Below are 26,383 nucleotides of genomic sequence, written 5' to 3' on the forward strand. Positions count from 1 at the left end.
TATTTTATTTCATTTGCAGCTATTATAAAAGGGATTGAGTTCTTGATTTGATTCTCAGCTTGGCCATTGTTGGTGTATAGTGGTGCTACTCATTTAGATGCATTGATTTTGTAACCTGAGACTTTACTGAATTCATTTATCAAATCTAAGAGTCTTTTGGAGGATTCTTTATGATCAAAACATTGGCAAACTGAGATAGTTTAACTTCATATTTTCCAATTTGGATGCCCTTTATTTCTTTCTCTTAACTTATTTCTCTGGGTAGGACTTCTAGTAGTATGTTGAATAGAAGTGGTGAAAGTGGGCATTTTTGTCTTGCTCCAGTTCCCAGGGGGAATGCTTTCAACTTTTCCCCATTCCGTATGACATTGGCTATGGGTTTGTCATATAAGGCTTTTGTTATTCTGCGACATGTTCCTTCTATGCCTAGTTTGTTGAGGGTTTTTATCATAAAGCGATGCTGGATTTTATTGAATGTTTTTTCTGCATCTACTGAGAAGATCATATGGTTTTTGTTTTTAATTCTTTTTATATGATGAATCACATTTATCGACTGGTGTATGTTGAATCATCCTGTGTCCTCGGGATGAAACCCACTTGATCATGATGAATTATCTTTTTGTTGTGCTGTTGGTTTCAGTTTGCTAGAATTTTGTTGAGGATTTTTGCATCTATGTTCATCAGGGATATTGGTCTGTAGTTTTCTTTTTTTGTTAAGTCCTTTTCTGGCTTTGGTATTAGGGTAATACTGGCTTCATAGAATGAGTTAGAGAAGATTCCTTCTTTCTCAGTCTTTTAGAATAGTTTCATAGGATTGTGACCAGTTCTTTGAATATCTGGTAGAATTTGGCTATGAATCCATTTGACCCAGGGCTTTTTTTCATTGGCAGTTTTTTTTTTTTAATTGCTGATTCATTCTCACTGCTTGTTATTGGTCTGTTCAGGATTTCTATTTATTCTTGATTCAAGCTAGGAGGGTCATAAGTTCCCAGGAATTTATCCATTTCCTCTAGATTTTTTAGTTATGTGCATAGAGTTATTCATAGTAGTCTGGAACGATCATTTGTATTTCTGCAGTATTGGTCATAATGTCTCCATTTTCGTTTCTAATTGAGCTTATTCTTCTTTTGACTTTTGAGCTTATGGCTTCTTTTCTTGGTTAATCTAGCTAATGGTCTATCAATTTTATTTTTCTTTTCAAAGAACTAACTTTTCATTTCATTGGTGTTTTGTGTTTTTTCTTGTTTTAATTTTATTTAGCTCTGATTTGGTCTTTTTTGTTTCTTTTCTTCTGCTAGGTTTGGGTTTGGTTTGTTCTTATTTCTCTACTTTCTTGAGGTGTGGCATTAAACTGTCAATTTGTGATCTTTTAGACTTTTTGATGTAGGCATTTAGTGCTATGAGGTTTCCTCTTACCATTGCTTTTGCTGTATCCCAGAGGTTTTTATAATTTGTGTTACTCTTATCATTCATTTCAAATGATTTAAATTTCCATCTTGGTTTTATTGTTAACCCAAAAATCATTCAAGAGAAGATTATTTAACTTCTATGTGTTTGTATAGTTTTATGGGGTTTTTTATGGATTGATTTCTAGTTTTTTCTGCTGTAGTCTGATAAGTTATAGACGATAGTATTTTGATTTTTTAGAAATTGAGGCTTGTTTTGTGGCCTATCATATGGTCTATCTTGGAGAATGTTCCATGTGCTGATGAGAATAATGTATATTATACAGTTCTTAGGTAGAATGTTCTGTAAATATCTGTTAGGTCGGTTTGTTCTGGTGCGTTTAAGTCTAGTGTCTTTCTGTTGACTTTCTCCCTTAATGATTTGTCTAGTGCTATCAGTAGAGTTGAAGTCGCCCGCTATTATTGTGTTGCTGCATACTTGGACATTTTAAGCAGGGTTATTTATGAGTTTGTTTGCTCACTGATATCCTAGGCATACCAGTTATGAATTAATGTAAAGTGTGACAGATGTACTAATACTCTGATTTTTAAACACTTAATTTTCATTTAAGTATTATAATTGTTATTGAGCTCCCAGAGGGGACAAATATGTAGTCTTAATAAGGCATATATCCTTTTTAATTTATTTTCCTGTTTCCTATAACTTTGTAAGATTATTATTCCTTAATAGAATGCACCTGATAATTTCATTAATTTTAATAAAAATACCAAAAGTTGGTGAAAGAAGGAATATACCACTGCAATACTAGTTAGTTGCTACTATTTCATTTTCGTTACTTACTGCTTCATAATTTTAATGTATGTCACCAATATTTTTAAATAATTCTGATGACAAGGAAAGGTAATGTTGACTTAATGAGCTTTCAAATAAACTGTAATAAGAATATATCACATGATATAGTAGTGATAATATAGTGATTGAAATGCTTTGAAAGAAAACTTTAATGTTTTTTTCAAGACCAATATTATCTGTTATTTTCACTGGGGAAGATTTGACTAGACTAGATATAATGATAGAGACAAATAGACATAATTCCAGAACTAGATAATTGAGAGCTTCAAATAAGCCCATATAACCATAAGCTGTAAGAAAAATATAAGGTGCTGACCCTAGGGACCAAGAAGTTAAAGAATCCCTTCTCTGCATCTGTTTCATCATCTGCAAATGAATGATAATCCTCTCTCCCTCCCTCAAAGGGTTATTGAATAGATTCGATGAAATATATGAAATTATCAGAGTTGGTTGCTAAGAAGACAAATAATGTTCTATACAACATTTCTAAACTCGTATAGTTGCTGTCAGGGTGGGAGTCTGACTTCTTGTTCTCATGCAAAGGCAGGTGGGGAGCTGTGGCCATGAGCTGGGCTACAGTGAGGAGCTTTGAGTGGGACATGGAACAGGAGGATCACAGCACCCAAGGTGAAGGTGGGCATGAGAACTAATGGTTCAGTCTAAAATAAAGACTGAGTTTACAACAGGAAGCAGAGAGAATGAATCTGAAAAGAAAAACAGGAAGTAGAACCTGGAGAAAACCACTTTGAGGCACCAATAATCAGAGCCAGATGCCTCACGATAGGACCGTGGGTGCTACCAGTGGTGGTGGTAGTGGTAGGGTGTGTGAAAAATCAGTCCCCGCACAGGCCATGCCTTCCACACACTATCCTATGATTCCTGGGCTTCCTCTTCAGTGCTAAAATACTGGTCCTATAGATGCCACAGGTTCAGTTTGTGACTTCCTACTTTTAAGCTCCAGCATTAAACCCTAAGGTGATGAGATCTTGAGGCTTAAAAGATACAGGATCTGAAATCTTGAAATATGTTTTCAATATTTGTTGTTGTTGTTAGTGGGAAATTATTATTATGATACTTTGTCAAGAGCCTTTGATGCTAAGACCTAATTAACATGTATTTAGAAATCTAGAATAAATTGCTTCCATGATTGTGTGCTTACGATTTACTCTTGTTAGTTCTAGTATCCATAGGTTAATATTTGAAACATGACAATTGGCTGGTGACTTAACAATGACTTACCTGCTTATCCCTTTTCACTTCCCACATTCCTCTACTTCTTACCCGTTAATTCTGCAGGACTCACTTTAAATCAGGAAAGGAAAATGAGTCACCTAAAATGAGTATAGTCAGAGAAAGTCTCTGCACCTTATGGCATTGCCCATAAGAGCCTCACTAAATTCTGTTCTGCAAAATATTTGACACTTGCTGCTTAAAAACCAGTGATGCCTCTGTGGGGTCAAGCCTGGAGACAGAGAACCACGGCATAATCTGCAGTTAGAGAAGACTCAGAGGAGAGTGAGAGAAGGAAATTTTTCCAGGTAGCTTTACCTGTTTCAGCATATATGGCCAGGTCTTTAAACTTCCAGTTCATAAAGCCATATTCCTTGTCCTAATCATTTTCATATCTTTGTCTCCTAACAAGCACTGAGCAGTTAGTGGGCTCCACTGTCTGTCTGCATCTGACTGCCCTGACTTTGTTAGTCATCATCTGCTCATAGAAGCATGGAAACCCTGGGGGAGTAAGTGTTTGGCAGAGTCAGCAAATTGGTTGGTTTGTGCAAAGTTTTGGGAGAAGAGAGTAGAGTGGCAAAGTGAATTAATAGTGATAACATGAGTAAAAGTGGTGCTGAAAATGCAGCGGGATGGCCTCCTATCTAACCGTATTATGATTTTGAATAAAAAAAGAGATCTTGGTAAGTAAAAACTTATTTTTAGTATTAGAATATATTCACATAGTGCATAATGAAAAGCAAGTCTTTGGGTTTTTGAGTCAAGGACCTACACAATTGCTGAGAGTATTAGAAGATACTTGTTGTATTACGTGGTTATAAATGACAACAAAGCACAGGACTAATAGGACAGAGGAAAATGTGCTGTTCAAGAAAAATAGTCTTCTTTTCTTAAACCATATGACATTTCTGCGTCCTGCATTTGCCATGATATAATGACCCATTAACAGAAAAGAAATGAAAAACAAGGGGTCAGCATGGTTGATGGTTGTTACCTAAGCCCATAATAACATTTTAAATTGCTGAAAGTTGAAGTCTCCTGAAAAGAAAATACAGTTGTTGAGTGGCCCTTTTGGCTACCTGGCAAGATGTATAATTCAAGAGATTCAATATTTAATTCTTCTGGAATCTTATTTCAGATTTCCTATGTAAAAGAGTCTGAGCATTTTATATATTACAGAAGAGTATGAGACAATTAAGGCCAGAAAAAATAGGCAGAGAAAAATAAGAAAACATACTTCTTTCCCTGTTTCACAATACTTTGGTAGAGTGCTAAGTAAGACAAACAACCCTATAATTAGAAAGAAAATTATGAGAAGTTATTTTTATTCTAAAAAATCACATTAATGGCTTTGTCTGCAGCTCAGTTATTACCAATTGCTATTAACTTGTTGGCACAAACAAGCTTAAAATTTATTTTATATTCTGTAGTCCTAATAATTTTTTTGAAAAAGTGTGACATTCAAATGGTATAATTAAAACAAGTAGAATAATAAACATATATTTATGAAGGGTTTATGTGTGTATTTGTTTTAAGTTGAACAGATAATTCCTAGTGATTTTGTGAGTCATACAGTGAATAATTAAAATAAATTTAAATTCAAATATTAACATTTCAATTTCCAGTTTGGTGAACATAAGCAAATTATAAGTTTGTTTTCAATTCCTGCAAAGCATATTAAAATTAACTTTTCCTCAATTTAAGTAATGTGTATAACTAAACTTCCTTCCCACTGTGAAAAGGTTTCATTTATTGCTGTTTGTAAACTGCCTAGGATAGATTCAGAGTGGATTGGGCTAGAAACTCCTTGAACAGTTTCTTTTGAAATAACACTACATACGTTAAGCTCAATTACACATCCAAACAGCCACAACTCACTTTTAGTAATTTATTCATTGATTTAACATAGTACCCAGAAGAGCCATGCCTGCTGTCATTTTTGTAATATATTATGTTTTAAATATACTCATGCTCACCCATGCACACCATTAAGGTGTGCATAAACCTGTGTTTTTCTCTCTTGACAGCTATAAATGTTTGTTAGTATTACACAAAACATATGTTCATGTTGTTTTTGTCTAAATTATTCTATCTGGGGCTATAAAGTTTTAATGTTATTAGTTGCCCTTAGAATTTTAATGTTTCACTGCTGTAACCTTCTTAGGATTTCTGTGCAATTAAATAGAAACTATTTCACTGCAGCCTGGAAGAACAATATATTTTATACAAATAAAAAAAAACCCTTCTTACTCCATTTTCTTTCAGTGTAGTAAAAATATTTGCCTGACAGTTTTTCTTTTTGGTCTATGGAAACCTCACCTGTGGTCATACCTGTGCACTAGCTGTGTGTAGAACATTTCTCTTTCTGCTCCTGGCATTTGTTGGAAAGATAGGAGTTAAGCACCCTTTAAACCAAAGGGACAATATTTCACCAGCCTTTCAGAGGTCATTCCAGGTGCTATTTAGGTGACTGTATTTCAGCCTGGCTTTAGTTTAACATATACAGAGGCCAAAAGGGACTAAATAAGAAGCCCAATATAGTAGCAAAATATGTGTCTAACTTGGGTTCTTACCAGCATGGTTCAAAGGTGGTTTTATTTACAAATAAGTGGAAGCACTAGCACTTGGTGGAGCCACAGAGATGTTTTTCTGTTATGTCTTCTCTCATTTTCATACCTACTGGTTGGTTATACTTGGTCCAGGCCTCATTGTCAAGTCAGATAGGGCTGCAGACTTACTTAGAAACCTAGTTTCTCACATATAGAATCATTGCATCGCAAATAATTTTTATTTTACAGAACAGCTTCTAAGAATATTCTGACTTGTTTACTATAATCTTAATGTTGGCAGTGTCTACCCCAACTCCAGTGGTCTTTCATATGTACAGTGCTAGGGCTGAGTTATGTCACTGGCTTTTAATTGGCTCTCAGCTTCAATTTTCCTTTTTTTAAAATATACTAATCACTCTACCTCCATTGTCATCTTCCTAAAATAGATGTTAGATCACTCAAAAACTCCAGCTCAGAAGCCTTGCCAATGAATAAACTCAAAATCCTTAAAAAGATGTTGGCAATTTTCCTTGATCCAGCACCAAATCACTTCTCCAGGCTCATTGGCCCTTAGTTCTATTGCATGGCCTGTACTTCATTCCGCTGGACCTGCTCACAGCTTCTCCAACACTACTCAGCCACAGGTCCAAGTCAGCACATGTGATGGTTCCTCAGGATGTGTGCTCTTCTCTACTTTCTGTTCATCCAACCTCTATTTCTTCAAAATTCAGCTCAAATACTGCTTCACCCATTAAGCTCTTCCTAATTCTCCCTCAGTCAAAATTAATCGCATATGATGCATCCCCTCAGCACATTGCTTCGGTGTGGTTTCTCACATATTTCATCCTATGATGTTCACTAGATTATAAGCTCCTTGAAGGCAGGAACTATACCTTTCATCTTGATTTTCTTACCAATGCCTCACACAACATGTAATAGGTGCTGCTTTATTGGCAAATGGATGAACAATATTTCTTTCTACTTTATTAATCTTGAAATAATTGGGAATCACTGAATTGTTAGACTATCAACTTAATTTCCCTACATTTGTGGCTTTATGAACATGGTTATAGATCTAAACATACCTGACACACTTATAGAAGAAGAGATTATATATTTCCTCAGAGCAACACATTATGCTAGCGGAAAAATCTTTGTTAATAAGTTATTTTGCTTACATCTGAATGTACCATCAAATGCTCAGTTCATTCATCTTGTATCTGTCCTTAGAGGAATCAGATTATTTTGCCTTTATTCTTTGAATAATCTACTACTAAAGTAAATAATCAGCGTGAAAATCAGAAAAACAAAATAAATGAACTTTGAATTGGGGTATCTCATATATCAGCATTGCTTCACTTCAATTTGTAACCTAGTTTGACTTGTAAGAAAATTAGTGGAAATTAATCAGTATATGGTATTATTTTGTTTTTCCAAGATTGTGGGTTTGAGTTGCCAGAAAAATTAGAATTATTTGCTACCAACTTAGTCCACTCTTCATTAAGATATAAAATTTCAGAGCATCATGAGGAGTTTGTTCTTTTTCCTTAAACAGTACCCCTAAAATAATATATATTATGGAATGAGAATTTCTCAGTCTACTCAGGAGCCTTCTAAGACATTGTTTAGCAAAACATTGGTTTAGTGTCTCTTCTCTTTTTTTCTAGCACAACCCTCAGTTCATGGCAGTTTCCAGGAAAGGAAAACAGGAAATTAAGTTCTTAAAGGATTCATGGAAGTCTCTCTTGTTAACATCACCTGTTTGGACTTTTCTTTGTGTCTCCCACACTTCTAAGTTTAACACCACATGCAAAGCCCAGTTAGAAAGAGATCTAGGAAGCCACATTTAACTTCCCTTTTAAGCTTTCATTTTTTTTCTTTTTTAGAGTGGTCTCAAATGGTGGGGATTAAGGTCTTTAACAGGCAGCAGTCACTGCCCACAAATAGTAGACCTCTCTAATTTACACCATTTTAATTACATCTAAAATTTCTGCCAATTATATGGCAAAGGATTATATGGCGGGGCAAAGGAAGGGGGGTGGATGTGGAGCCTGAGCAGCTTTCTCTTTTAGAAACAGAAAAACCTATAATGGAAAAATGCAACAGTTGTTGAAGAATGGAGATAACAGAAGTGGTAAGTTAAGGTACTTGATTACACAATAATCTTCCAAAGAGTGCTCATTACTGCTAAATAATTGACTGTGTTGCCAGGTTTCTCAGTGAGGAAAGGGTCAAGGAGGTCAGTTATCTGGTGGTAATGACTGTAGCAGTCATTAGAGGGTATTAAAGCTATTAAGAATAGAAGTTTAACTTTTTATTGAAGTTTTTATTTAAATGATATTAACTTCAATTCAACTTTTAATTGAGGTGCAACCATCCAAATTCTACAGTCGGGCACCAAGAAGTAATGAACATAAAATTACATGTTCTTTTGATAGGTTGATGGGTCTTTATTAGAATTTCAAGGGCCTCCACAGAGCTGTTATTAGACACAAACTGCTCTGAAGTCTTCTATTAGAATTAGGGCTGGGTGAAAGATTCTAGGAAATAATTTTAACCTGGACCACTGAAAGGTTTAGGGAAAAAAGGAAGTTCTGTCTTTTGTTTTTGCCTTTATTTTTAATTTTTTTTTTAAGGTGAAAAGGCCTGTTTATATGGTTAGATTTGCATGCATCTGCCAGACCTTTAAACATAATATATATCTCCTTTCCTCCCTTTCTCTCTTCCTTCCTTTTTTCCTTTCTCTGCAACTCAATGGAAATAGAAAAAAAGTCCAAAACACCAGATTTTTTTTTTCTCCAAATTTTAAGGAATGTTATCTTTCCTAAAAATTCAACACATCTGTGCGTTGCTGTTTCTATTAAGGTAGCAGTATCTGTGAAAAGTCAGAATAAAATGAACACTTTGTTAAAATATTTAAGTTAAATAAAAATGAAAGTTAATGCCAGAACTTTACCATTCCTGATTTATAAATAAGCTGTTTTCTAAATAAAAATAACCACCCACCTGCACTCAGATCTCTTAGAGAAATGGGAGGGATGTGCAGTTTGAGGAGGGAATCTTCTGTTACTACTCCTCCAGGAACAAAAGAAAGATAATTTCGAGGTTCATAATTTTACCTCTGTGAGCCAACAAGGAAGGAGCTGTGGGTAGTGAACAATTTCATGAACAAAATCGTCCATACCTAAAACCCTTTGTTTCTTTGTAATCATAAACTTTATGAAGATTCGCTGTTAAGTTGGTTGGCTGCCATTTACAGCAAAGATATTTGCTAGAAGAATTGATAATAGCCTTTTTTCCTTTGGAAAAGAATTTAAGCTATTTTACATTTTTGGTAGATAGCCAGCTTTTTGTCATTTAAACGTGTCACATTACTATGAAAACATCATGCATCATAACACAGCATAACAATGTGTTTTGCGGAAGTGCGAGTTTCTCAAAAAAAAAAAAAGGAAAGAGAAATAAAGAAGGCAGTCATGTTTTTTTCACAATGTGAAAGCCATTGGAGTATATTTTTCCCCCAAGAGCCTGTAGAACTAGGCGCTTGAACTAGCCCCACATCTCTGGATGCTCAGCTGTAAGTGGGTCTCTTTTATAAATGTGAGGGGCCAACTCTAAGCTTTGTTGCTAGTAAGAGAATGTACATGTAAGATTATGACAAGTTCAAGTGAAGCTAATTGCATATAAGCATTTTTTTTTTGGTCAGGAAGCCAGAAGAACTAGAACCTAGATTTTTAAATATAACTCAATACTTCAGTGTGACTTGAAATTATATCTTTTATAAGAAGGAGAATATTCTGGCCTGGCACAGTGGCTCACGCCTGTAATCTGAACACTTTGAGAGGCTGAGGCAGGAGGATTTCTTGAGGCCAGGACCAGCCTGGGCAACAAGCAAGACCCTGTCTCTACAGAAAGTTCAATTTTTTTAAAAAAAGAATGATAATACTCTGCCATAATTCATTGACTTACTAAAGTGTTAGTTTGGAATGACCTCATTATGAGAGGAAAAGAAAACTGCTTCCCAATAGCTAGGTTTAAATGACCATTTCTGTGTGATATCTGGAAATGTATTCTGGTATGTGAATTTTTCTTCTCCAGTGTACAGGCCAAAGTACTAGCTCTCAACTGCCTCTTCTTGTTCCCATTAAATAAGTAGTCACAATTTAACATGTAGACATTTTAATTGAAGATCTCATTTCATCTTAAACTTGGGCTTTGAGAAGATCTTATTTCATAGGCCCACTTAATTTGCTTCAAACCATCTTTAAATTGGAATTAGAAATAAAGTCCCAGTTAGAATATAAGCAGCTTATTTGATTGTTCAACATTTAGAGAATGCAAGATTTTTTTTCAACTATAAAAACAGTTTGATGGAAATTACCACATGTTGCTATTGTAAGGAAAAAAGGCAATATAATGCATTACTTGTAGAATTTGATGAAAAACTTTTTAATGCAATAGAATTGGGTATCAGCATTGATTTTATTTTCCAAGACATTTTGCAATAATTTTTACAATAGTTCAGGGGAAAAAAGGAGATACTTTGGGACCAGAGAAAAAAAATTCCTATCAAGGCTGTCACCTGCTAGGACTTAGAAGCAAGCAATGATCCCAATAGAAGTGAAATTGTAACCTGATGTGTGAGCCTCTAATGTTCTTTGAAATTTGAGGTAAAGGGTAGGTAAGCCCTTCCACATGGCATGTGTAAAGTCTACATAACAATGTAACCCTTTCCTGATACAACGGGGTTAGTTCTTTTAATGTTTTAAGTAATTTATTGTTCTTTATGATATTAATAGTAATAGATGCTCTTTGAAGAAAACCTGGAAAGTACAGAAAATAATACAAAAGAAATAAAATCACAACTATCTTACCACCAAATGACAAGGTTGGCTAACATTCTGATGTAGTCAGCAGACATTCTTCTGGCTTCTGATGTAACCATTACAACATTCTGATGTAGCATTCTGAAGATCCTCTGGTCTTTCTTTCTACTGCTAATAGTTTTGTTGAATTTTTAAAAATTCACAGATTACATGGAGAGATTTAAGTTAGATCAAGATATATTATACTTCATATTTTTATTAAGAAATATACTTTCCATGTCTCATCTATTGTTTACCATGTTATTTTTAGAAAATTATTCTTTGAGCACCCCGTATATAAGATTAAGATTAGCACCCTGTGTGTAAGATTAAGATTAGCACCACTTCTGTGCTTATGCAAACAAACTCGTGATGTTATAATGACAGGTTTTATATTTATCGATTTTCCACTTTCCAGAATGCCTTCTTGGAAAGTTTATGATTTCCTGATTGGATTTCATGATTGAATAGTTTATGATTTTTTAAGACTGAGATTGGTTATATTTTAAATAGGTTTTACAAATATAGCAAGACGGTTAGTAAACACTGGATATTACAGTTGTGTAGTTGTACAAAACTGGGAGAAATACATTTATTGATCTCCTGAGAGCAGTAATTACCGCATACAGAGATTGGATTCTATTTATATTCTTTCAGTGCTTCAGATTTCTTTGCTATGATTGAACCCAGCACTATAGCATTTTACCAGTAAGATGTAGCTCATGACAGTAGTTGAGTTACTCTGCAGAAAGTAGCCTTAGAATAAGCTGTTGAAGTTGCCATGTAAATGAGGTGTTTAAAATGATTTTAAAATTTACAACAACGTTTTGATTGTCAATTTAGGTAAAGGTCTTTAGAAAGCAAATATAATATGCTCTGGATGTGGTTAGGCTGTGAGTTGTTAATGCTCTTTCGTAAGCATGGTGACGTGTAGTAGATCATTATATACCGAAGAAGCCTTCTTGGACCTTGATGACATTGTAATGGCATTCTACAGAGTTTTAGGAAAAGGCATTTTAGAAGATGGACGTGAGACGGCTTTCTCTTCCCAATGTTAGGATTTTCAGCAGTATATTCATTCTTTTCCCTCAAGGCTTATAAACATTTTTTTGGTGTTTTGTTTGTCTGTTTGTTTGTTTTTTGTTTTTAATGAGGGAGGTTAGGAAGTGATATTGTAACTGGGATGTCTGTTTTGCTATGAACCATTTACTATACTTTTCCCTTCTTGTCCAGGTAAACAATAACAAATATTTAGTGAGCATCTTACGTGAAAAACATACATTGAATTATTTTTAATTGCCTTTATATAAAAGTTTAGGAGCTCTTGCTGTATAGGGGGATCTTAACTGCTGGAATGATCAGTCAATTCATTTAGCCTTTGTCTATTCATTTATTCTACAAATGTTTATTAAGTATTTAATGCTTACCATACATCCCAATAGGTTGTCTTCCCTAGACTTTCAAGTTTTGTGTCATGGGAAAACTTGGGCTTCTCCTATAAAATATTTTGTAGGATTGCAAGAAAGGAGAGAGACAGACCATTTTCTAATTAAATGTCAGGCAAAATTAATCTTTAAAGAGAATGTTCTGGTATCAGCAAACTTTATGCTCAGAGGAAGTGGTAAATTTGCAGAGATATGCATCTATATCCAAGAATCCAAACAGGAGAGCTTGATGGGGAACTGAAAAGGGCATCAGAAAACCGGGCTTTGGACCACAGAAACACTGACCTTTTGGAAAGGACTTGAAAGCTATAAATGACGAGCAGGGGCAAGAGACTTGGACAGGAAAAACCAATCAGGGAGCATAAAGCTAAGATTCAGACTCTAGCTTTATATGTTTTAAAAAAATCCAAAGAAAGGCTTGGAAATGATTCTTTCTAAGAACATCATTTTCATTTGATTTAATCATTTGCATATTTGGGGGTAACTTGTTTGTACCAAAATGTATTTAGATTAGTTGATTCTTAACTATAACTCATTTGTTTCACATATATTTTGTATGAGACTGGAATAATTTATTGGATCAGCAGCCACAAAGAATCAGCAAGTAAAATCATTATAAATGTAATGCTATCTAGGATAGTAAAATCAAGAAAAATAATTTGGGCTGGGCGCGGTGGCTCATGCCTGTAATCCCAGCACTTTGGGAGGCAGAGGCGGGCGGATCACAAGGTCAGGAGATCGAGACCATCCTGGCTAACACACACATGTTAACTGGGTCCTTTCTCTGTTTACTTTTTTCTAATTTAATTTCATTTTAATTGTAATGAAACAGTATAAAGGATTCACATCCACCTCATCAATTCATATAAACTGTCTTTGATTCACATTTCAGTCTTTGACAGATTTTTAAGCACAAAATGATAAAATCATACAGCATAAGGCTTTTACATCAGAAAATATGGAAATAGAACAGTAGTTGTTCTCTTTAGGACAGAGCCCTCTGTCCAGGGAAAACAAGAGATTTCATCCCCTTCTACGAAGTTTACTCATTTCGGTCTGTTGCTTTAATTTATAGTGACAGCATCTGCAAGGAGCACAGGCTTACTCTGGTAGATTGCATTATTGTTCCCACGATTCACTCCCCTTTTCTGTAAGAGGATTATACACCCCTGTCTATTACCGTGTGACTTGCAGGCCTCCTGTGGAGGAGGATGCATCCCTGCCCCATCAACTTTGAGCTTGGCTAGTATGAGCTTTGGACAATGGTAAGTGAGCAGATGCTTTAGGAGCCATTGCATGTCTCCGCTAGCTCTCTGGCTCTTTTCCTTCTGACACAAGAATAGCATATCCAAATAGGGGCTGCATCCAGGAATGAAGAATGAAGACAGATAGAGAAAACCCACAACCCACTCACAGCCATCCTAAGCAGGCATGTAATGTAAGTGAGAAGTAAACATTTGCTTTCCTACGCCTCTAACATTGGAGGGTTGTTACTGCAGCAAAGCTTACCACATACAATTACCAAAGGCTTGACCATGTATTTCCCCAACCTCAGCAAACCAGTCTGCACTTCTTCATGTCTCCCATCTCTAAGTCCTCCTCCAGTATTATTCATGTCACAAATAAGGAAGCTCACAAATCTTCCAGGGCTCCTTATTTTAAATGTGAAACTTTTAAAACTTAAAATCCAAGGCAAGCCTATAATCCAATTTCTATGTCAAACTTATTTTCTGTTTTTACTCCATACAGCCTCCATCACTAGTTGAGCCAGTTTCCTCATTGTCTCACAATCTCTACACATCTGCTTAGAGCAGTAGAATACAGTGGTTAAAACTAGCTTCTGGATTCAGCCTGGGACTAAACCCAGGTCCCAGTGCCAACTAGCTGGGTAACCTTAAACAAGTTACTCAACCTATCTAAGCTTCAATTTCCTTAAAATTGGGTAATTCAAGAAGGATAATAAGAGTACCCAACTTACAGGGCTATAATATTAACTGATGTTAGGCATATAAAATGCTTAGTGTGGTACCTGTCTCACAGTAAATGCTCAAGAAGTGATAACTGGTTGTTGCTTTTATCTGGAATGCTTTTTTGCCTTCTGACTTATCTCAATCCTAACCAAACTTCAAGTTTGAGTTCAAAGTTTATTTCTCTATGAAGTCTTCCCTTATAATTTTTTTGATAGTGTCTTTTACTTTCACATCGTTGTTTCCTGTGAATTAGGCTATCCCTGGTTCTAATCTTGAAGGCAAACAGTGAGTTAAACCTACTCTGTATCCGATAGGCTGAGGACATCATGGCTATCCAGTCTAATTAATTGATAATATTTACCCTGTTGAGGTTATTCATTTTGAGAGCCAGTTATTTTTTTGGAGGGGGTGGTGACAGGGAGTAGGGGCAGAGTCAGTGCAGAAATGGCCATAGTTTTAATAGAATATTACTTTTAAGCAGCTCTGAAAATTGTTGACTTGTCATGTCATCCAATTTTCCTAAATAGACCTAAAGTTTGAAAGAATCCTGTAGCTATAACAAGAGATTTGGTGTTAAGAGAGTGCCTAATCCTAACCACTAGACCACTAGAGAAGCTAAGGTTTGGTGTTAAGATAAAAACATATTAAGTGAGGCCTGTACTGGGATTAGTTTTCTTTTCTTTTTTTTTTAATTTTTAATTTTTTTATTTCAATAAGTTTTTGGGGAACAGGTGGTGATTAGTTACATGAGTAAGTTCTTTAGTGGTGCTTTCTGAGATTCTGGTGTACCCATCATGGGGTTAGTTGTCAGTGTAAACTCAAGAGTGACCCTCAGTATTGCTGAGTTTAATCAGGGGAATTTTGAAAGAGATCATTCCTAGCTAAATAAAATGTATGTTCTTCCAAGGTCAAGTTCTATTATTTGAGACCCACTGCTGAGTACTTTATTAATTGTTTTCAGATTGGAAAATAAAATTACAGCTTTTCCAGGAAACTCTGGGAATCAATTTATTTTAGTAGGGGAATAGCAGCAAGGAAAAGCAGCTTGCCAATCCTGTGCAACTGTGAAGAACAGGGAATTATGAAAAGCTTGCTGGATGAGTCATAGTCAGAGTAAAAATCCTTGCTTCAGGGATTAACATGTACATAAGTTATGGACAAAATAACTGGGGCTCCATATGGATATTTTATTGTCCATTTTAATTTGTATCAGTCACTAAAAAGAAAGGATCACATGATACAAGCACATCACTGATCCATCTGTAATTATGAAATCGAAAGTAATTTTAGAAAGTACTACCCTAAACAGAGAACTCATTTATTTATTTAGCTGTGGCTAGGAAGCTGTCCTAGAGCTGGGAGCTACTGTTGTAGCTAGATTAGATTAATGAATTACAACAAAATCTGACTGAAATAACACTGGTAAAAATAGACAGTGGATATGTTGAAGGTAATTGATAATTATAGTGGGAGAAAAGAATGTCAAACATCTTTATGAGAAAATTATGTGTTCAATGCACGTATTTTAATAAACACATAAAGAATGTTGAAAATGAGCGTTTAATTGTAACTTATTTTTTAAAAGTATGAATCTATGTATGAAGGTTGTAGGAATATATAGGCTAAACCAAATAATGGTAGAAGAGAAGATTACTTCAAAGAATAGGATATTATAAAGCCATGTTTATTAGCTTTTGTGAGAGCAGTGCAGCACCATTCAATTTATTCGTTGCTTTATGTTAGATAGTTCTCAAGAGACTGAAATCCACTATTAAGCTTACTGATTTACATGCAAATAGTGGTCTCTTCTCCCAATTGTACATAGACTAGTATTTGTAAGGACTTTGTATTTTGCCCAGAAATGTTTTGCACTTATTTTTAAAATTAGTTAAAATAAATGTGCTCCCTATTATACATTTTAAACCAAAAATCTATACCTTTAAAAATAACAGATTTTGAAATGCAGCAAATGGTACATGTGCAGAAGCATCTATACATATACAACATAATTGCTGGCAATCAAATTACTTGCCCATCAAAACAAGCAAATGATGTCTGTTTTACTCCAGATTCATGGGTGCTGTCTTCATTAGGAATGTTAACTTATCAAAACATAATTTGTTGTACTGGAAAATTACTCTTTAAATTTCCTTAGGTGTATGATAGATTTTGAAAAACATTATTTTGATGTGTGAGTTTGAATCAAGGCAGCTAAATTAGAAGAGATTGAGCAGTAAATATTCGAGTTCTTCTATATAGATAGGTGCTGAGAGTGGCATTCGTGGTTCAAAGTTGAGAAAGTTCCTGCTAGTCCTACAGATACTCATAGCTGAGTGTGAGAGAGTGACATATAGCTCCGTGCTGTGAGGGCAGTGTGGTAAGTCATAATGGTAGAGAAGGATGTCTACACTGGGAATCACATAGCTTTCTGAAAGGGTGTGCTGGAATCAAATTTTAAAGAATGAATAAAAATTAGTCAGTTGAAAATGCCTTCAGAAAGTGTTCAGCACGACACTAGCAGGAAAACAATAAGTAATTCCACTGGGCTGTAGGAGTAGGAGTAAGTGGCATAAGATGAGGGCAGGAGGCAAGAGAGGAGCAGACTATCATCGGACTTGTGTGACACCACTGATAGTTAAGAGGCACTTGTGAAGGTACTTAAGCAGGGGGTGGCATGATCAGCTGTGCAATTTAGAGGGGTCTCTAACGGAGTGCAGAGGATGGATGGAGGACACAAAATGGAGTCAGGGAAGGCAGTGAGAAGGTGGAGCCTCAAAGCAGTAACACTGGCAATATAGAGAAGACAGGATGGATCCAACAGATGTTAGGAAGGTAAAAAGTCCTTGGCCTAGCCTATCATCTCTATTTATAATTTTCATATCTGTAAAATGGGAATACTATTCCTACTGTGTACTCCATAGGTTGTGTTGAAAGGATTAAATGTAAAGCACCACTTAACATAGGGCCTAGTATGTAGAATACGTTTCATAAATATTAGCTTATGATATGTCATAATACATTAGCAGAATGGGGTAACTGATGGGAAGAAAGCAAGAATGTAGTCAGTGCGGGCTGTTGAAGAAGTAATGAGTGAATAGCATTATATTCTGAGATAGGTAATTTTAGAGGAAGGATTGATTCTGAAGGCCAGAAGCCAGATTTTAGCAGGTTCAAGAATAAAATTTAGAGTGAAGAATTATAGAAAAGATAGATTACTCTAACAAGATATTTAACTGTGAAGGGAAGGAGGAAAATAATATCATAGCCAAAGGGAGATGTTTGATAAGATTTTTTTGTTATTTTATTTTTGTTTTTGTTTTGGGGTATTTGTAACATATAAGACTATGTGCAGTCAAGTCAAGAGTCCAGAAGTAGTGACAAGGGGTTGATTGGTATAATGAACCATGAGATCTATGTTGAAAAAACAGGAAGGCAGAAGAGAGCTGATATAGAGGCAGGGATTAGAATTACTTAGGACCTGTCTGGAAAGAATACGTGCATTAACAATGAAATGAGGGTGGAGAGTGGGAGTTGGGAGAATCAGTTTGTAGTTAGAGTGTGGGACATGGGAGTTTGTATTCTAGATATGGCAAAAATATGATAATGGGAGTTGGTTGCAGAATGCTGTAGGTCACTGGAATTGAGGAAGCCAAGAAACGGGGATGTGGGAAGAATCAATATCACCTACATTGGAATTGTTGAAAGCAGAATGGGAGTGGGTGCAGGAGGGAGAAACAAAGATCCCAGGGCAAGTGCCATAATCCTCAACCAATGAATCCAGTATTGAGTCACACAGAGAGACTCAGGATGAGTTTCAAAGGACATATTTTTAAATTAGGGTAAAGAAACAATGGCTTGGAAAATGCTATAAGAACACGAAGACTGACTGTCTTCTGCATATTATGGTGAGTAGAGAGAAGAAGACCGAGCAGCCTCTACATCTAAGGAAAGGGCTAGTGGGGATGTCGAGGGGAATATGAGCTGGGAGCACTACTGGGGTGAGAGTAAGTGAAAAGACATAAGAAGGTCTCTCTCTCTTTGAGTACTGATGAAGAATGGCAAGGATGAGAGGCATAGTAGAGTTAACTGGTCCCAAACTTCCATTCTGATAAAGGCAGAGGCACTGGAGAATGTCAGCAGCATGTGGCCCAACAGACAATATATTCAACTCTATTTTGTATGCCAGTGTTTTGTTTCTTTTTCTCTTCTGCTTCCAGTGTTTTTCCTATTTCACCATGTATTAGCATTTCAGCCAGATAATTGAGGGAGAGAAATAGTGAGAAGAAATGAGCATACAATCAGGAGATGATTGCATATTGTCATGAAACCTTAAAAAATTGTTTTTGTTAAATAACTGCTGCAAAAGTTGATATTATCTAATGGCCTGATCCAAGCAAAATGGTATTATAAGTAGGAAGACCGCTTTTCTTTCTTTCTTTCTTTCTTTCTTTCTTTCTTTCTTTCTTTCTTTCTTTCTTTCTTTCTTTCTTTCTTTCTCTTTCCCTCTCTTTTTCGCCTCCTTTCCATATAAGACACATTTATTGAGTTTTAACTACCAAAGCACTGTTCTTGGTTGTTGGTAGGGTAGAGGATAAAGGGTGGTATAGAATGAACAGAGCCTGGTTCCTACTCCTAAGATTGTTATAGATAAGAAAACAGACTTGTTAATATTCATAATATGTATAACTATAATATACAACATAATATAACTATAATGCCAGAAAAACATGGACATACCTAATGCTAAATGACGAGTTAATGGGTGCAGCACGCCAACATGGCACATATATACATATGTAACAAACCTGCACATTGTGCACATGTACCCTAAAACTTTAATAATAATAAAAAAGAGGGAATGAATGATATCTTATGGAAGTATAGAGGAGAAATGAAGAATATGAAATGCTTTATGAATTAGTGTGTTTTGGTGGGAATTTTGGTTCTGAGATAGCAATAACACTTTCTAAATTTCAAAATCTAGGTGACTTCATATATATATAGGATTTACTTTGATTTTCTTTCAACAGCATGGATAATTGACATACGAACAATATGTGATATTTAAATGCTGTTGCTATTGAATGGTTCACACTAATGTTATGACCCATTAACACTTAGGAATAAGTCCTGAAGATGATTAAAGGAGTTATAGGCGATTCAGAAGTATCTACATTGTTTTTGCATGTACATGAACTTATGGTTTGTGGCTAATCATTGATATGTGCTTAAAGAATAGAGATATTTGTTCTCAGAGAATAGAAGGTTTCAAGTATATGTCACATTTTCAGAGAAAGGATGCCATAGCCATCTCCATCTATCTCAAGACAAGAGCTAGTGATTAATTGTCTATATAGCACGATTGGGGTGAGAGTAAGTGAAATGTGTCTATATAGCACAACAATCCCAATAAAAAGTGAGAATCATTCATATATGTATTTATTCATTGTCAAGTGTTCATTGAGTATATCTTCTATGTGCTGGAAATCACACCAAGCTTTTGTGGAAACAATAGTGAGCAAAACCAGACAGGATTTGTCCCCTCATGAGGCTCGAGGAAGATAGAGTGTAATCACATTTTCACAAATAAACAGAAAATTGCACCTGTGAAAAATACCATAAGGGAGAAGTCCAAAGTGTTTGAAGAACTAGTAGTTAATTTGATCCACTCAGGGAGGTTAGGCAAATGTTCACCAAGGAAGCAAAATGGAAGATCTAAACAATGATTAGATATTAAACAGGGAAAGGGGCTGCGGACTGAAAATGTCTTCAGGCTGAAAGAGTATTGGTGATTATGAAACTGGAGAAAGACCATGGCACTGGAAGAGAGTGCAAGTAGGACCGGGTGTGGAGTGAGATTTGGGATGGAAGGAGCAGCCAGATTGCTTGGGGCCTTGTAGTTCTTTGCTCTGAAGGCAAAATACACAGCAAGTAAATTCCATTTTTGTTAATATATTTTACCTTAATATAGATACATCTCAAGGCAAATGCCTTCCCAAAAATAAAATGGAAAAGACATTATCATGGTAGAGTATTTTAACAGAATATAAAAATAATAATATTCTTTATTTTTTTATTTTCAATAAAGGCAAGATAGCACACCTCTTCTTCACTCGTAAAATAAATAAGAGGAAAAATAAGATCTGTAGCTCCTATCTTGTTTATCCTAATCAGGATTAGCTTTATCCTAATCAACAATCTTATATTCAACCTTAATGATATTTCATTAGCTTCTCAGAACCACCTTTCCTGTCTAGGTCTAATTATATCTAATGTAATGTATCTCAACTCACTATATTAAATCATTTTTAAAAAGCATTTTAAAAACATTTTAAAATCACTCCAGAGCTTTGATTTTGGCCCTAGAGAGGAATGAGTTCTGTTATTTCTTTTTGGGGTCCATGATCTGCCAATTTTCTTCTCCACATGTCTTTTATTCTCATATTTTAAGGAAATGAAAGTAAACAATTTTCTTTTGTAACAATTGATAAATGTCTATGTAAATAAAATGCAAATATAAACACCTGTTCTAATCAATTCTTAAAATAAGCCAGTTACTCAACATGCCTCACATTGTAAATAGAGACCAACTTGCTCTTGCCTGTGCTCACCTTAGCCCTCACAGATAACCCTCGATTGATTGAGAATCTTAGGTACCTCCAGTAGGTACCTAATATCCTTTTATACTCCAAAGAGATCAAGGTTCTAAGTCTTATGAATGCTAAGCTTCAAAGAATGTGATTCAGAAATGACACAGAAATACTACTGAGAATCTGCGTAATAGTAGCATAGGACTCTGTTACAGAAATATGCAAACAAAATGACAAACAAAGAAATATACAAACAAAAGTCTGAAGATGTAAAATACATAAGTGAGGAATCATTAGCTGCTGCCATTTCCCTTTGATGACCTTTTGGTGATGTGTTTTCATAAACTACTGCAATTGGATGTACCACCTAGAGAATCCTCAGGTTTCTTTCAAGGCACATCATGGATACCATATTTAATGAGGCTGCAGGAGAAATAGATTACTGCTCTTCTACTCTCTGGAAGGTCGTTGTGAATTTTTTTTCACTGAAAATGTTTTGGGACTGATAAAAACATGCCCATTCTCCATCTATGATGGTAATGAGTAATCAGGTGTGCATTTGATTAAATCTGGTACACTTAGTGTTCAGAGGGTAGATCTGAAAGCAAAAGAAGAATGCAAATTATATAAATGGAAGAAGTGGAATATATAATAATATACAATACAAGAAAGGAAATCAGAAAACTAGGACCTTCTAGCCAAAGAAAAAGAAAATTTTGACTGGGTATGGCGGCTCACACCTGTAATCCCAGCACTTTGAGAGGCCGAGATGGGAGGATTGCCAGAGCTCAGGAGTTCAAGACCAGCCTGGGCAAAATAGTGAAACCTTGCTTAAAAAAAAAAAAGAAAAAGGAAAAAAAAAAAAAGAAAAGATAAGAAAAAAAAGAAATTTTCTTGCTGTTTTTTAGGTAAAAGCTGAAGGACTTAGTTAATATAAGTCTATTGGACTTAAGATTTGGGCTTGTTTCTAAGAGCAATGAACAGAAACAATGCCTTCCAGAGGACAATCCTTGAAGACTGACGATGGAGACTGGTTGAATTTCATGTGGTCCCTAAATTTTACCCTTAGAGAAATAACAAGAGCTACAATTGGAACTTAAGGAAAGGCCAGTTTATTTGAGGAAACTAAAAATGGTGTAATTTTTAGGTATTTCTTTGATAAAATTATAAAGAATGGGTACAAAAATTCCATCTAAGGAAAATGGGGAGGGGAACACGTTTTTAGGGGGTTGCATTTTAATGTGGAAAGAGAAAAAAATTAATATTCTTATGCTAGAAGTTGTTTTTGAAAATGTTCTCAGTGGCTAGAGATTTGGAAATGGCAAATCAGCAAATACATGAAGGTATCTTTAAGGAAAAAGACTGTTAACACTATTTTTCCAAAAGTATAATATCATTTACTTGGAGGAACAGAAATGATTAATAAAGTCTTTTTGTTCAGGGAAGCTATTCCACAAGATAAAAGGCTAGTAATCTAATAACTAGCATATCAGTACTATTTTATTTGCTTTTTCCTGTTTGCAAAATAACTTCAGTGCTATCTTGTTATTGTTGTTATACTTGGCTAGTTATACATCTATGATAAGAGAACATAATTAATGTGAAAAATTATACCAAAATGGTTGTGTTTATTTTGTGTCACTTTAGCAATGCCCCTTCAGGAGTGCTCTTCCTATTTTCCACTTGCATTCAATAATAGGCTTGCAGCCAGTGGCATTATATTTACACAGTTTTTGTCAAAACAATTTTATCTCTAATAGATTTTGATCTACATTGGCTGAAAACTTCTGTTTCTGTTTAAAACTTTAATGTAATTTCATGTGTCTCTATTTCAGGCAATATAAAAACTTTTGAACTTACATATACTTGGCAGCTGTATAGTTTTTTCTTTCACTAAGTTGATTTATTTTTTACACAGAGGGAAAATGTCCTTAAAATTAGGCATCTCATTTTTAAATGGGTTCAGAGGAGAGCAACAAATTTGAGCATAGTCTGTTTCGTTCATTCGCCGCAGAAAGGGACATTTAAAAAATACTCCACATGCTGTGACCTTCAGGTGATTAGAATTGGTTACAAATATAAATGAATTCCCCATAAACATTAAATGATCCCTCAAGAAACCTTATTTGAGAATATGTAGGGATATATTTTCATTTCGATGCACAAGGATTTACATGTGTGATTCCCTATTAACATTACTCAGGTAAATCCCATTAAAAAATGCATATGCCTCTGTGTGTATAAATTTATACATGAAGCACAGTTAAAGTATATCAGTATTAATACTGTACCATGGGAATACCATATGACAAGGAAATTGGCAATACAATTAGAGTTTTACATAGTATTAGGATGTTTTCATTACAATAAAAATAGTTTTCATGACAGCATAAAAGGATAAATCGAGACTTACTAGGACAACTAGAACAAATCTTTACGTTTCAATATAACTCTTATGAAACAAATGTAATATGTAAGATTAATGCTCTGAATCTCTTAAAAGGGACTCTATTATCATTGTGTTGTCCTAATGGATGATTGAAATCTTCTAGCCCTGAAAGTAGAAAGCAGGAATCAATGGTAAAACCCATCTACCAGGATGGATATTCTCTTGAGAAAGGTATTCTGTTTACCACCTTCTCTTCTTTTTGTTTTGCCTCTCCTTCTTTATTTTCTTCATACATTCTTTTCTTTTCTTTTTTTTTTTAGATGGAGTCTCGCTCTGTCACCCAGGCTGGAGTGCAGTGGCGCGATCTCGGCTCACCGCAACCTCTGCCTCCCGGGTTCAAGTGATTCTCCCGCCTCAGCCTCCAAGTAGCTGGGATTACAGGCACCCGCCACCATGCCCAGCTAATTTTTGTATCTTTAGTAGAGACTGTTGGTCAGGCTGGTCTTGAACTCCTGACCTTGTGATCTGCCCACCTTGGCCTCCCAAAGTGTTGGGATTACAGGCATGAGCCACCACACCTGGCCTATACATTCTTTTATCTCCTGCTTTTCTCCTTTTCCCTTTTCCTTTTCTCCCTCCTGATTTATGAGCATGTTTTCTTTGTTGTTGTTTTTAAATATTTGAGCTATTTAACAAGAGTTACAGGTTTTCCTTATACCAACTGTATGTCATCGGGAAGACATAAAGACAGAGACGCGTCCTTTATGAAAATGGACATGTGAACTGTACTGAACTTGATACTTAGTCTTGATTCTCTGCTCAGACTAAGCCATCTGAGATAGAAATTAAAAATGCATAGTTCTTCATCTTCTGTTAGGATTCAATCTGTAGGCTTAAATAAACTCATAATGCTGACTGCAGTTATTTGCCTTTTCCCCCTATTTCTTATAGATATATTCACCTGACACACTGAAATATTAATGAGTCCTGTGATGCTCATGTGTGTACATTTAGAGAGCACATAATTTTGACTTATGAAAGTTACTCAGTTGCAGACCCTTGAGGATGAGACGTTTGCTGGAGTAGACCATTTCTAACAGATCATTTGATGTTAAATGGTCTGATTTTGTTTGGTGATCTTCTGTTTGCCACAGAGTGATACAAAAGCACTGTAAGTCCAATGTCCACACAGAGCTTAGTCCAAATGGAGTTGGAGTTATTCTTCAGGAATTTGAAGGGGTGTTAGGAATAAGAAATTGCTACTCCAAATGCTGTCAGATAATATCCAGAGAAGTGACATTTTCTGTGAAGGTCACTGCTCTCTCTCTCTATCAAGTGTATCTAGGCTAGCATCAGAGAGGAAAGCTGTCAGTAATTTCTAACTTAGCTAGGTTATATCTGGCAATGCTGGAGCAAAGAATTAACATGGTGCTGGTTTCTTGAGACATCCATTTAATCTCTGTAAATACTGCCCAGGGGAGTTTGTTTCTAGGATGTTCCTGAGAGTTCTGCTGACCTAGGAAGTGAAAAAGGTTTTAAGTACTCAAAATCTTTTTTCCTAGTTTGCTATAAAGTTGCACAAAGTCTGTATAACAAGGTCTTGGATGGCTTTATTTCTCTATTGCATTTTGGGGACCAACATTTTTTTTAATCCCTTAGCCTCTGTTTCTCTCTGCCTCTGTTTCCTTTTCTCTATTCTCTCTCCTCACCAACCATCACAAACTGAAATGTCTGCATTTCTCTAAATATATAATTTATTTTTGTCCTTCTCAATTAATGTCCCTGATTGCATTCACAAAGAGCTCAATAGTTCTCCGTATGATTACCCAATAAAATTCCCTTCAATCTTTGTCAGGATAGACCTCTGCTTTTCTAAAAAGCCACCATGATATTTCTGGTCTTTGACAGACTAATGGGTATATATACCATAATCAATGGATCATTCAAACACTGAAGTTACAAACCAGTCCTCTCTCATTTATGGATTTATTTCTGTGACCAGCCTAAATCTTCTATCATCTTTGCTATAAAACATACATTAGTACACAGCTAAAGGTGATGCTATTATCTAACTAAAGAAAAAGAATGTTTATTTTTTATAGGGACCTGATCTTAAAAGGTTAGATTCTATTTAAATTTTGACTCTGTATATAGGAAAATTAGGTTATTAAATAAAAACCCAATAATTTTTTGTATATGTAGTATTAGGCAAAGCTATTTCATCCTAGAAGGAATACACTTAAAAGAGCAATGTAGCACCGAGGACATTTTCAACCTCGAATATTTTATGTAAATCCCATTAAGCTATCAGTAATGTTTGTTGCATTTATTTTCCCATCATTGCTGATTGTCAATATATTTGTAGGTGAACAGACAATCTATTTCATAACTGGGCTCCTCTTATCATTTATGTTTCTATTTTTTAAATTTATCTATTAATTTTTTACAGATGGAGTCTCACTTGTTGCCCAAGCTGGACTTGAACTCCTGGGCTCACGTGATCCTCCTTCCTCAACCTGCTGAATAGCTGGGACTACAGGCTTGTGTCACCACACCCACCTACATTGTATATTTCTTGATGGCAGTGCGTAGAATGAGTGACAGGGGAACTTACTCCTGTATTGATGAGCTCACATGCCTCAAACCAGGGCTGTGTTGAATTCAAGTAAGTCTGGCAAGAGGAGCAGGTGGGTGATAAAGGAGGCAGACACTGTTTATACACAATTCTTGGGAACCTGGCAGGAGGATCAGAGCCTGGCAGGGAAAAGGAGTCTTTGAGAAAAATATCACACAAGGCTGAATAGCACTTTTTAATGGAAAATTCTTGTTTTGACTCTAATTTTATGCTTAGATGCTTTTAATTTGATCCACATTTAATTTGCCATTCCTTGGAGAAAGCATTGATTATATGAAAAACTATCTGCTCTATTGCTAACGAAACAAGATTGATTTCAAGGGCTACCATGATGGCATTATATTTTAATGGTGCCCACCTGGAAACATTGAAGCATGTACCACTGGAATCACCTTATCTTCTCCAGGCCAACTCTTCCGGTTGTGATTGCCTGGTAGCTTTGTTAAAGTCA

The 26,383-nt window shown here is 35.5% G+C and overlaps 1 protein-coding gene and 1 long non-coding RNA gene across 4 annotated transcripts in view; one reads left to right on the forward strand and one right to left on the reverse strand.

Moving 5' to 3' along the window:
- LOC131381435 (uncharacterized) overlaps nt 1-11,015 on the reverse strand; it is a 31,287-nt gene extending 20,272 nt beyond the window's left edge. Inside the window, exons 1-2 of the long non-coding RNA XR_009210206.1 lie at nt 10,913-11,015; nt 9,045-9,181 (exon numbers count right to left, since the gene is read on the reverse strand). This is a non-coding gene — a long non-coding RNA (uncharacterized LOC131381435). The remainder of the gene's footprint in view (nt 1-9,044; nt 9,182-10,912) is intronic.
- Nucleotides 1-26,383, forward strand: part of AKAP6 (A-kinase anchoring protein 6) — a 621,223-nt gene that overhangs the window by 410,913 nt on the left and 183,927 nt on the right. The window lies entirely within an intron of this gene.

The sequence above is a fragment of the Hylobates moloch genome, unplaced genomic scaffold, assembly GCF_009828535.3.
Source record: "Hylobates moloch isolate HMO894 unplaced genomic scaffold, HMol_V3 SCAFFOLD_16, whole genome shotgun sequence".
Classification (NCBI taxonomy): Eukaryota; Metazoa; Chordata; class Mammalia; order Primates; family Hylobatidae; genus Hylobates; species Hylobates moloch.